Here is an 11,729-nt window from a genome sequence, read left to right on the forward strand (position 1 = left end):
GAAGCTAAACACTGTATTTCTATTATTTTGGCACTTACCCTGGAAACTTTAACATATATATTTAACTAATTAAATTTGGTGTTCTGTAGTTTCAGTGTTTATTTCTAAGTGCATGTTTTTTATTTATTCTGCCTAGGTTTCATTGGGGCTCTTGAATAAGTAGTGTATTTTATTAATTCTGAAAACCCTCAGCTATTTTCTCTTCAAATATTACCTGTCCCACCATTGTCAATCAATCTCTTTTTCATTCTCCTTTTGATTACATATATGTTAGACATCATTACTGTATTTTCCATACTCAACCTTTTTTTTCTGTATTTTCCATCTCTTTATATCCCTGAGCTTCATTCTAGATAATTTATTTTGCTTCCAGTTCTCTAATTCTCTCTTTAACTTTCTCTTTTCTGCTATTAACCCTATCCATTGAATTTACAATTTCAGTTATTATACTTTTATTTTGAGAAATTCTATTTATTTATTTTAATTTTCTTGGTTATTTTAATAACCTCTTGCTTCAGTTTCAGTTTAAGGATCATCAGACTACCTTGGTAGTGTGAATTGGGGTTAAAAATCTAGGTGAGAATCAGATTGTAGCATGAATTCTCAGGGAGTAGTCCCTCATTTTAATCTGTGCGAAGTTTGAAACAGGTAATTTTCCTCTTAGTGTCCTGTATCAAGGGTGGGGGGATGAGTATATTTCTGGTTAAGCCTGACTGACACTGAAATTATTATCTATTTCCCAAAGACTTCCAGGCAACAAAAATTGAAGAAGAGGTTGATTGGTTTAACAGAAAAGAGAGAGAGAGAGAGAGAGAGAGAGAGAGAGAGAGAGAGAGAGAGAAGATGAACCTTCAAGACACTTTTTAAAAAAGAGCAATACACCAACTAGTTTAAGTGAGTAACAGTGCATATATTTAAATGCAGTAAAGTAATGCAGGGCAAAACACCACAGAAAACAAAAATTGCAATGCAGAAATTTCAGATGGCCAAGAATGATAATCAGGAAGTTTTTTTTTTTTAAAGACAGCTGCCAGCATTTATTGCAGCAACCAAGTTTCTCTTAGAAAGACGGACATGACAAGGCTAGTTTTAGATAAAGGGCTCAACAAATGAGAAATCATAAAGTAAATGATTCTGACCCCTCAAGCTTTTTATAATGTGACTGCTTCTATCAACAGAGACTATTTCTGTTTGATCAGTTCTTTTTGGAATTGCAAACCTGAGCATGTCATGTGATTTGGGTGGGGCTAAACACTCATAGAGCACAGGGGTCATTATGTTGGCTCTTCTAGAGACATTCATGAAGGAAACTTTCACTCAGCAGAGGCAGGGGTACCCAACCAAGCCCAGAGCTGCAGCACCCATGTGAGGGGCCCAGGTACGGTGGTGGGATCCAGGGATATGCCAGCAAGCTCCTCACTAGCAGATCTTGTGTGTGTATTTCCCATGGTTATACCACATTTCCCCGAAAATAAGACCTAGCCAACAAGCAGCTCTAATGCGTCCTTTAAAGCAAAATTAATATAAGACCCAGTATATATTATATTATATTATATTATATTATATTATATTATATTATATTATATTATATTATATTATATTATCATATCATATCATATCATATCATATCATATCATATCATATCATATCATATCATATCATTATTATGACTTGGTCTTATATTATAGTAAAATAAGACCAAGTCTTATATTAATTTTTGCTCCAAAAGACGCATTAGAGCTGATCATCTGGCTAGGTCTTATTTTCGGGGAAACACGGTAGTAGTCTTTGTTTTCTCAGCCCTGGAAGACCTGCCCATTGAGCTGATGTCTCCCATCAGTCCTTTCCTTTGTGAGCAAGGAATAGGTGCCCTCCCACCATTTAACCTGGAAGGGACTTCAGAGATAATAATGAAAGATAGCTAACACTTTTTGAGTGTACACCATGTCCCAAACACCGTTCTAAGTGCTCTGCTTGTGTTAACTCATCTGACCATCATAAAACTCTGAGATATCACCTCACATCTAAATGGTGAAACATATTCCAAAGTTAGGTTCATTTGAGGTCTCCTGAAAAAGGCCTAGAACCAAAACCCTAAGGTGTTTTCAGATTTATTTTTCCTTCCATGACAAGTGAATGACACTCCACAGAGTAGATAATGCACTTGGAGAACTTTGGCCCATATGTGTGCATATCTATTTACATTCAAATATAAATGTATAACAATTGTAATAGATGAAAACCATAGGCAAAATACTTCTTAACATCTGTAAAAAAAATTTGAAAAAAATTTTTAAAAAAGCAAATCCCCTTTCGAATTTACTTGGAAACTTGCTTAAACCCAATAGAAATTACCTTTGTTCTTTCCATTTTATTTAGGCACCTGTGCCATCCACCAGAGGTTTAAGTTAGAGGGTTGCTGGATTTTATTTTTTCCCCTCCCATTGACATAGTTATTTAATTAGACACAAATAGCACTTCTTATATATTAGGTACAGTTCTACCTTTATGAGCTTTATTAGCTCTCTATTGAATACTTTCATCCTCATAACAGTCCCATGAGAAGGCATCATCCTCATTTTATTGATGAGGAACTAAGCTGCAGGAAAGTTAAGTAACTTGCTAAGGTCACTCGACGTGAGGAACAGAACCAGGTACCCTGATTCCAGTGCCCGATGCTTGACATCCTCACCATGTCCCCTCTTCCATCTGTTCAGGCCAAGAAGTCAAAGCATGCAAACCTGCAAGTATCTTGGAATTCATGGATAAAATGAACCAAGATGTCTCATAGGTTTGGATAGGGAAAACAACCCTGCTCACTCTTTACAGTGGTAAGTTCTAGTCCTCTTCAATTAATGTGCACACCAATCCCAGTAAACACTCAGTATTGCTGAATGAACTGTGCTTTGTACTGGACAGTAGCAGACCATGAAAACAGCAGTCCCTTTACTCAGCCCTGTCTGCTGGTGGGCCAGACAGCTGGCATCTTACCTGTCTTCCCAGTAGTAATTACTACATAGCATCTTTAGAGGAGCTGGTGGAGGTTACTTTCAATAGTGATAGTGCTAATCTCCCCTTCCCCTTTCATCTCCTTGATCCTCAATTATTATGTATTAAAATAACATTTACATTTAAAAGAGATATATGTCCTTCTGTGTCTACCTCTGATTACTGGCTGCTGCAGCCAGAGGGGGGCTGACTCCACTGAGATGCACAACAAGGTTAAGATTCCCAGAGCTTCAGTCCACAGGCATTTTGGTCATTTATCATAGACTCTTCCATGCACCAGTCACGAGTGTTCCTATCCAGCAGGTTTAACACCAAATATGCCTCAGGTGGTGGAAAAGAATGCCTCTTCGTAGATGGTGGAAGGAAATCTCCCCTGATTCTTAATACAAGTCTAATTCAGACCCATGACTCTTCTTTCTTCATACAGGTCTTCTGTGGAAGGTAAAGAAATTGATGTCAAAAGAGGCCAAAGGACTCTGTTAAGGACCACAAATTGGCAGCATAACCAGAAGTGTTGGATATCTATCTTCTTTCTGTTCACTGTTCAGATTCACTGTCCACCCTCCTCCTCCCTACTCTCAGCCCAGGAAACTGACCCATCTAGATTGTATCAATAGACACCCTCCCTCCTTGGCATAACCAGTGGGAGATCTGGTAGTGGATCAGCGGAGGTAGAGGGATAAGGTTAGGTTTTTATTTCCTTCTCTCTCCCTGTAAGTTTGCGTTGAAGTGGCTGTCCCTCCACTGAAGGCACTGCTCCTCTCAGGTGGCCTGTGATATTCTTAGGTTATTATCTCTTCTTATGAACTCTGCTTCCTCATTTTCTCATATTCAATGTGCAACTTTCACCCTCTCCCAAGAGATTCTTTGGACTACACGTATTTACACCATTTTTGTTCTCACTTCAGTATTTTCACGCACATTTCTAATTCCTCAAACATAACTTTCACTTCTATTTCTTAAGCCACATGCCTCACTTACAGATGTTCCCCTTTGTACCCTCTGACTGTAAACTCCCTAATTACAGATAAGACCTCTGCACTGTGGGGATTGGAACTGTGTCCATCTTGTTTCTGGTGACAGGCACAGCCTTGGTACCCAGTATGGATGGACATGAGTGAATCAGTCTTTGATTTTCTGCACCAACGCCTAATACAAAGTAGGACCACAAAATATGTCTATTAAATAAAATAATTGTTCTCTCAATGCCTTCAGCTCAATAAATGGAGAGATGTTCAGATACCACTGATAGCTGTACACTTTTGAGATAATTACATTTCTGTAGCTTCCTCAACTCTACAAGAAGATGAGTAATATCCAATCTCATGTTTTCCACTTAGAAATGCTGAGAGAATTTAAATGGAGTACGTGTTAAGAATGGAATGCCTTGAGGTTCTTGGAAGAGGAAGAATCTATTTTTCAGAAAAGATGGAATCTAGCAAGAATGCTACGTTGGAGAAGGGAACTGTTGCTTCATTAAACAGTGTATATTACGTTAAAGTGACATAATGTAAATGAAGGATTCAGTCTAGTGTCTGACGTACAGAAAGTACATAGTAAATGCTTCCTATTGTCTTTAGTGATTATTTTGCAAAATTCTGCTCTAGCACTAAGTAATGAGTTCCAGAATTTATTTGTTATTATATTGTTGAAATGGTGTTTTATGTGTCTATTTGTAGTGTTCTGTGTTCATTGTATTATTATGTTAATAAATAAGCACATAAAAATAATTCATGTGGATAAGTAGGTACGTGGGTGGGTGTGGGGTTATCGGGAAGGGATTTTTTGTAGAAGATGTGTAGCAAGGGGATATAAAAGAAAACAGGTTGTGGAAGAGCCCATTTGGGAACTTGGCAAGTTGTTTGCATTCTGAGGTTTCCGGAATTACATTAAAAATTTTTTTTCTTTGTTACAAAAGCAATATCTGTCTATGACAGAAGAATTAAAAAACTACAGATAAAGAAAATAAAAAGGGAAGTACTATACCTGAAATCCCATTATAGTGATTATCTGTTGATTTCACCTTTCCCCTGCTTCTTGCTCTGGGCACTGTGGCTCTCCCACAGCACTCAGAACGGCTGTAACTGCCAGGCATGATGCCCCATGACCTCGTCTGGGCCAATCAGACTGTCTCTTCTAGAGATCTGGATCTGAGTGGGATGAAAACAGGAGAGAGAGAGAGAGAGAGAGAGAGAGAGAGAGAGAGAGAGAGAGAGAGAGAGACTGAGTTGCCTTTTACGAATGGCACAGCTTAGCAGAGGCTGTCCTCTCTCATCTCTATTACCTGGATGCCAGATCCAGCAGGTTCCTGTCCTACCCAAAGCCTGGTTGTTAGCTTCCTTTCTTTCTCTGAGTTACTCCAGCTCTTTCCAGTAAATTCTCCCCATCCCACCAAGTTTACCAGAGTCGGTTCCTATTGATTCCTAGCTGGGGTATTCACCTAGAGACAATTACCGTTACCACCTTGGTTTAAATCCTTCCATTCTTGCTTCCTATGGATTAGTGTATCTGATTAGCAAAAGGTATTCACATCCGTGATACTGAATTTCATCTCATGTCAGCAAATAGAATTTCTCTATATCTTGATGGTTGCATGACATCCTATCACATGTGCTGTATCATAATTTAAGTAATTTCCTGTGGGACACAGGTGTGCTCAACTTTTCGGTATATGAAATAGCTAAAACCTTGCACACATTCATGGTTATTTCTTTAGGGTAGATTCTCAGAGATGTAATTGTTGCACTAAAGCGTAGAAGCATTTCGGAGACTTTAGAATTTTTTAAAATGTCAAATTTAATCTTTCTGGAAGTCTATTTCCCATCCAGGTATATTCCAATGACTCTAATATTATGAAGGCAATAACTGTGACTATTTTTATCATTCTATGCTCAGCATCTAGCACAGGGCCTGACACACATTAAACACTCATATTTGTGAATAATGAATCATAAACACCTACTGAGTACTTACTATGTGCCAGAAACAGATCACGTATTAATTAACTACGGCAACCATTATTTACAGAGAAGTTAAATAACTCACCTAAAACCCTCCAGCTCTAAAACCAGTGTCAGAGCAGGGTTTGAATGCTGCCTGACAGTCCAGCTCCAGAGTCTGTGCTCCCAACCATGAAGCTGTTCAATAACTGACTTGAATGACTGATCCTTTATGTATTCTATCGAAATGTCACTTCCTCAGGGATGGTTTCCCTGGTTCATCAACCAGGTGAGGCCTTTCTCTTTTACGCTACTTAACATATGTTTTGTAGGACTTACCTTACTTACAATTATTTATTTAACATCTCCCTTCTGTACTGTAAGATCTATGAAAGAGGGAACCGTGTATAGTGTATATCTTGTTCACAGCTGCATTTCTTGGACCTGGCACGAGGTCTGGTTATGTTCTCATAGTTATTGACTGGCTGATTGACAAGTGAAGGTGGGGAGTAAGAAAGGGTGCAGGTTACTTCTGGCTTCTACCTTGCAGAAATCTAAATAGCAGACTGGTGTGAGTTAGAGGTACTAATGGTTTAAGGGTGGTTAGCTTATTTTTCTGTCACAGGGTTCAAGTGGTGCGTACCAACCTCTGGGAAGGGAATGCTAGTTTTAATTTCTTTTTGAGGTAGAGAATGAAAGACAACAGGAAGAGCCCCAGCCCCAGGGATTGCTCAGCGAAGTGAAACCCCCTCTTGATTGATTTAACAGCAATTTGCCAAGCAATAAGGCTTATTTGCTAGGCCAAAAGGCACAGAAAACAATGAATATGTGATAGTTATTAACTTTTACACACACAAAAACAAAGTGTATAAAGCTCTTGTTTACTAGATTCAAGAATGAAACCACAGTTTTAATGGGAAGATTTAATAGACCTCTAAAAAGGTCTTTAACAGATTGCTACGATAAGATACCAACTCAAATCCATTAGGATGGCAACTATAAAAAAACCAAAAAACAAAATAAGTGATGTGAATGTGGAGCAATTGGAACACTTGTGCCCTGTTTTTGGGAATGTAAAATGGTACAGCTGCTGTGGAAAACAGTATGGTAGTTCCTCAAAAAATTAAACATAGAATTACCATATGATCCAGCAATTCCATTTCTGGGTATATATCCCAAAGAATTAAAAACAGGGACTCAAATAGAATTTGTGCACCAATGTTCAAATCAGCATTATTCCCATATCCAAGTGTTCGTTGATGGATAGATGGATAAAAAAAATGTGGTATGTACATACACTGGAATATTATTCAGACTTAAAAAGGAAGGAAATTCTGACACATGCTACATAAGAATGAACCTTGAGGACATTATGCTAAATGAAATAAGCCAGTCACAAAAGGATAAATCTGTATGATTTCAACTATATGTGGAACACAAAGTAGTCAAACTCACAGAGACTGAAAGCAGAATGACGATTGACAGGAGCTTAGAGGAGGGGAGAATGGGGAATTATTGTTTAACAAATAATACAAAGTTCAGTTTTTCAAGTTGAGGTATTCTGTGGATGGATGGTGGTGATGTGAGCACAACAATGTGATAATGTACTTAATACCACTGAACTGTACACTTAAAAATGGTTAAGATGGTAAGTTTTATGTGTATTTTACCACAATTAAAAATTTTTGAAAAGGTCTTTGGCAAATCCAGTTAGATGTTTTTAAAAATGAATTTAGAGGATTTAAATAAAATAAGTTTGTTAACTAGCCACATAGAAAATTTTGTATAGAAAATGGTATACCCTTACTTTCCCAATGTCCATGGAATATTTAATAAATCTGATCATATGGCAGACCACAAACTTCAATAAATTCCCCTAAGTGTTATTCAGGCTGCATTCCTTGACCACCACGTAAAATCACTAGGAGCTAATAATACATAAGATGATTTTTTATTTTTTTTTGTCTCTCATGTTGACAAAAACAAAACACAAAACAAAACAAAAACAAAAGAGAATTCCCACCAGTATTGATGAAGGCATTTTCAATACCCCTCTGGTCATCTCTCAGGATCGGACCAAGCCCTGGGCAGGTGGAGTTGTTCTATGTGTGTCTTCCCTAAGATAAGATGGTACATGGTTTTTCTTGCTGGGTGACAAGAGGTTGGTACTCAGTAACTGGGGAGGTGAGGATAATAAAGAATAAGTAGGCAGAGGGAAGGGTGGAAGGAATAAATCATTTCAGAAGAATTTGAAAGACAGGAAGGAACACAGTTTAAAAACTGAGGGACTACCTTCTAGGCAGAAGCAATGGCTTATGTCAGGAACGGATCAGTGGTGAGAACAGAGGTAAATGGAGTAGAGAAAGTCATTTCACAGGTCTTGGAGCAGTAATTCCATTTGCGCTCATCCTAACCACTACGTGTAGTATGACACATACATTTTTAAAGTGAATGAAATATAATTTCATTTTGACTTTGTAATTTTACAGGGTTTGTATCACTTCTTCTGGAGTGGCTCTGTTTCATTTTAAGTAGAACAGTTTCAGGCATGATTTGCTTTGGTCCTGTTTCCTCCACTATCTCCCAGTGTCTCTTTTGTTCTTCCCTCTCTCGCCAATTCTCCCAGTGAACTCTGCACAAAATGGGCACTTGGCAAATGCTGCCAACTGTACATTTTCCCCCCAAAGAAGTCTAACAAGGCATATAATTCAGTGATGTCTTCTTACTGTGAAAAGTATGAATGCTTCTACACAAAAGTGGGCCGTTCATTTATCACCATCACCATAAGAAAAGCTACCAAATATTCCTGAGGGCTTTTCTCCAAGAGTCGTGTTGATCACCTCAAAGAGAACCATTACTCTTGGCGGGCGACTTCACTTTTGACGTCTGCAAACTCAGAAGGACGATGCCTCCCAAATCCTGGTTTTCTTGGGAGTGGCAAAAAGGATGTGAAAATACCTTAATAAATCCAAAGAGTTTCTGCTTAGTTCTGGACAGCCGTCTACCAACCCTATTGTTGGGGGGCCTGCTAGAAACCCTATCCCTCGGAGGGACACATAGGGGAGCATACAAATCTCCAGTTCTTCAGAGGAAAACCAGACAACTCTCAGAAATGTAAGTGTTAATTAAAACAAGTTATAGTTCTATTGTTTTGATAGTGTCAACACCAGAGATTTTTAACCCAGGTGGAAAATACAAGGACAAAATATGAACACATACACCACGCTCATGGCTCCTCTTTGGCTCTTCACCTAACTTTAGCTGACTTGTCTTCCAGCTGTGCTGCAAGCGGTTCTCCTCTCTTCCCTTATTTCCCTCTTCAAGAAGGATTCCTCTTGTGATTTTGTCCATCTCCCAACAATCTTCCCCTCTCTCAGTGCAGCTGCTCAGATCCAGGTGCTGGTCCCTCTTCTATATGAGCTTGTCCCCTGTTCACAGCTGATTGATGGGGGTAGACGCCTGACCCAAACTGACCAATCTGAATTTTTCTCCTGAGAACCTTCAGTGTGACAAGATAGATAGCACTAAAAGTTATGGAGCTGAGAGCCAGTGTGGCAGGCAGCATTTCTAATCCACTTCCCCTAAACTGTAATATGAGGAGATGATAAGACATCACTCCATGATTATTATGTTAAGTGGCAGAGTTGACCTTAAGATAGATAGGGAGATTATCTGACCGAGCCTCATCTAATCATCTGGTCTCTTAAAAGCAGCAGAAGCTGGAGAGATTCGAAGTGGGACAGAAGGGAATTTGACACCCCATTGCTGACTTGAAGCTGGAAGGGATAATGTGTGAAGAAACCCCAGTAGTCTCCTCCAGCCAGGAAGTGGGGAACTCACTCCTGGAATCACAAGGAAGTGGATTCATCCAACAACCTAAATTAGCTTAGAAATGGGCTCTCTCTTAGAGCTTCCAGATAGCTCAGCATAGCTGAGACTCTGGTTTTGACCTTGGGAGATCCTGAACAGAGAACCCAGCTGAGTCATGTCAGAGCTCTGACCTAAAGAGCTGTTAACTACGAAGTCCATGTTGCTTTCAGCCACTACATAGGCGATCATTTGCTATGGCAGCAATAGAAAACGAATGCACAGGGATATGGCAATGCATTTGGAGAGGGTGGTGACCTCCTGCAGCCCAGGACCTCAGCACCACCTTGTTCATTCCTTCCTTCACTTGATTCTATGAGCTATACATGTATTTTCCAATAAAATTCCCTTGTTCTGCTTACGTCAGTAGATTTGGTTTTCTGTTGCTTGTAAACAAACAGGCTTAACATAAGGGGGTATAGATTTAGGCAGCCTGCTATGTGTACCACAGTGTAAATCTGGTACTTGGAAATGTGGCTCTGTGAAGACTTATGAGATATTAAATGAACGTTGGGAAGTCTCAGAACCTTAAGTGGATTGAAAAAAATCTGCCATTTTTGTTGAGTATTTATAATTGCGTCTTAAAGACATTATTTAGATGTGATAACAATATCGACTTTGGTCTACAGATATGCCCACCCATATAAAGTCAAACTGCATTGTTCATTTATAGAAATACTTTGCAATAGGCCAGTTCATTTGGCTAGGGCACACACCCTGACGCTCCCTGGCAGCCTGAAGATTAGTTTACACTGGGTGAAAAGGTAGGTGAAGCCAAAGCGTGGCCCGCTGCTTTAGGCATGGTGGGACCAGAGGCTCCTCACGAGTTCTCTCCGCCCCCACCCAGCTCCAGCTGGCTGCATAGACCCCCGGCAAGACCATGCCAACCTGGCCTGTGACCAGGCAGAGGGAGGAAGCAGAATGACAGAGACATCCAGGTGCAGACAGCTGGCTTGGCAGAGACGAAGGGGCTGATTGACACAGAGGAAGAGGAGGGGCAGGCCGTGGGCACCATTTACAGCCTGGGAATCTTCCTGTGTCTGGACTCCCAGTCTGTGGTAGAGCAGCACCTTCCATCCTTGAAGGTCAGTCAGAGGGGAGGAGGGAGTGGACAGTGGGTGGGGCTGGGAGTGAAACAGCAGTAAGGGAGAGAGAACAAGTAGAGGGAAGACGCATCCCCTTAAAACTTACCCAAAGTGGAGGAAGTCCCTCTTGGCTTTACTTGCTTAGGGAGGAGAGCAAGAGTGAAGTCCACAAGCTTTCTTTTCAGCTGTTCCTGTAAATGCCACCAAGTATTATAATTTTTTTTTTTTTCCTAAAATGTCCTGGGTGCAGAAAGCATGACTGAGTTAGTTACAGACAATGAAATACAGTCCTTTCTGGGTGGGGTCAGTGGGAAAAGGAAGAGGATAAGGCCCAGGGCAGGGAGGAGGGAGTGATAAGCTGTGTGTAAGCAGGAACAAAGAGTAACTGGGTTTTGGACATTCTTCTGAAGGAGCAATTCTAAAAAGCAAAGTACACTTAGATTTTTGGAGGGGTCTGTTTCGGGCACAGGGACAGAAAACCAGGGTTGTCTATACATGGTTAATTTGGTGCTCTGTGACCGGCCTCTGTGCAGGCTCAGCCGGGGAGCCTGGGGACTGCTAGCTGATGTCAAGCTGCCAGCCAAGCCTCATGCGTAATTAGGTGGATTTGGATTGAAAACCCACAAACTGATCCTGCTTGTCTGCTTTTCTACACTTGGGTTTTGATTTTTCTTTCCCCTCTAAACAGTTTCGTTAGGGCTTAGTGTGTTCATTTTTAGTATTTTTTCACAATGGGAAAGAAGTAATAGATTGGCTGGGTTCCTAGCTGAAAGTCAATCTTGGTATTCCATTGATAGGAAAACCTCTTATCTCCCCTCCTCTTTCCCCA

The 11,729-nt window shown here is 40.1% G+C and overlaps 1 long non-coding RNA gene across 1 annotated transcript; it reads right to left on the minus strand.

Moving 5' to 3' along the window:
- Positions 1-2,275: 2,275 nt before the first annotated feature.
- On the minus strand, positions 2,276-11,158 carry LOC141571892 (uncharacterized). The gene is made up of 3 exons (XR_012496946.1): positions 11,007-11,158; positions 4,996-5,159; positions 2,276-3,441 (listed from the first exon to the last, which is right to left on the minus strand). It is a non-coding gene; the product is annotated as an uncharacterized LOC141571892 (long non-coding RNA).
- Positions 11,159-11,729: the final 571 nt, after the last annotated feature.

Source organism: Rhinolophus sinicus, linkage group LG05 (assembly GCF_036562045.2).
Source record: "Rhinolophus sinicus isolate RSC01 linkage group LG05, ASM3656204v1, whole genome shotgun sequence".
Taxonomy (NCBI): domain Eukaryota; kingdom Metazoa; phylum Chordata; class Mammalia; order Chiroptera; family Rhinolophidae; genus Rhinolophus; species Rhinolophus sinicus.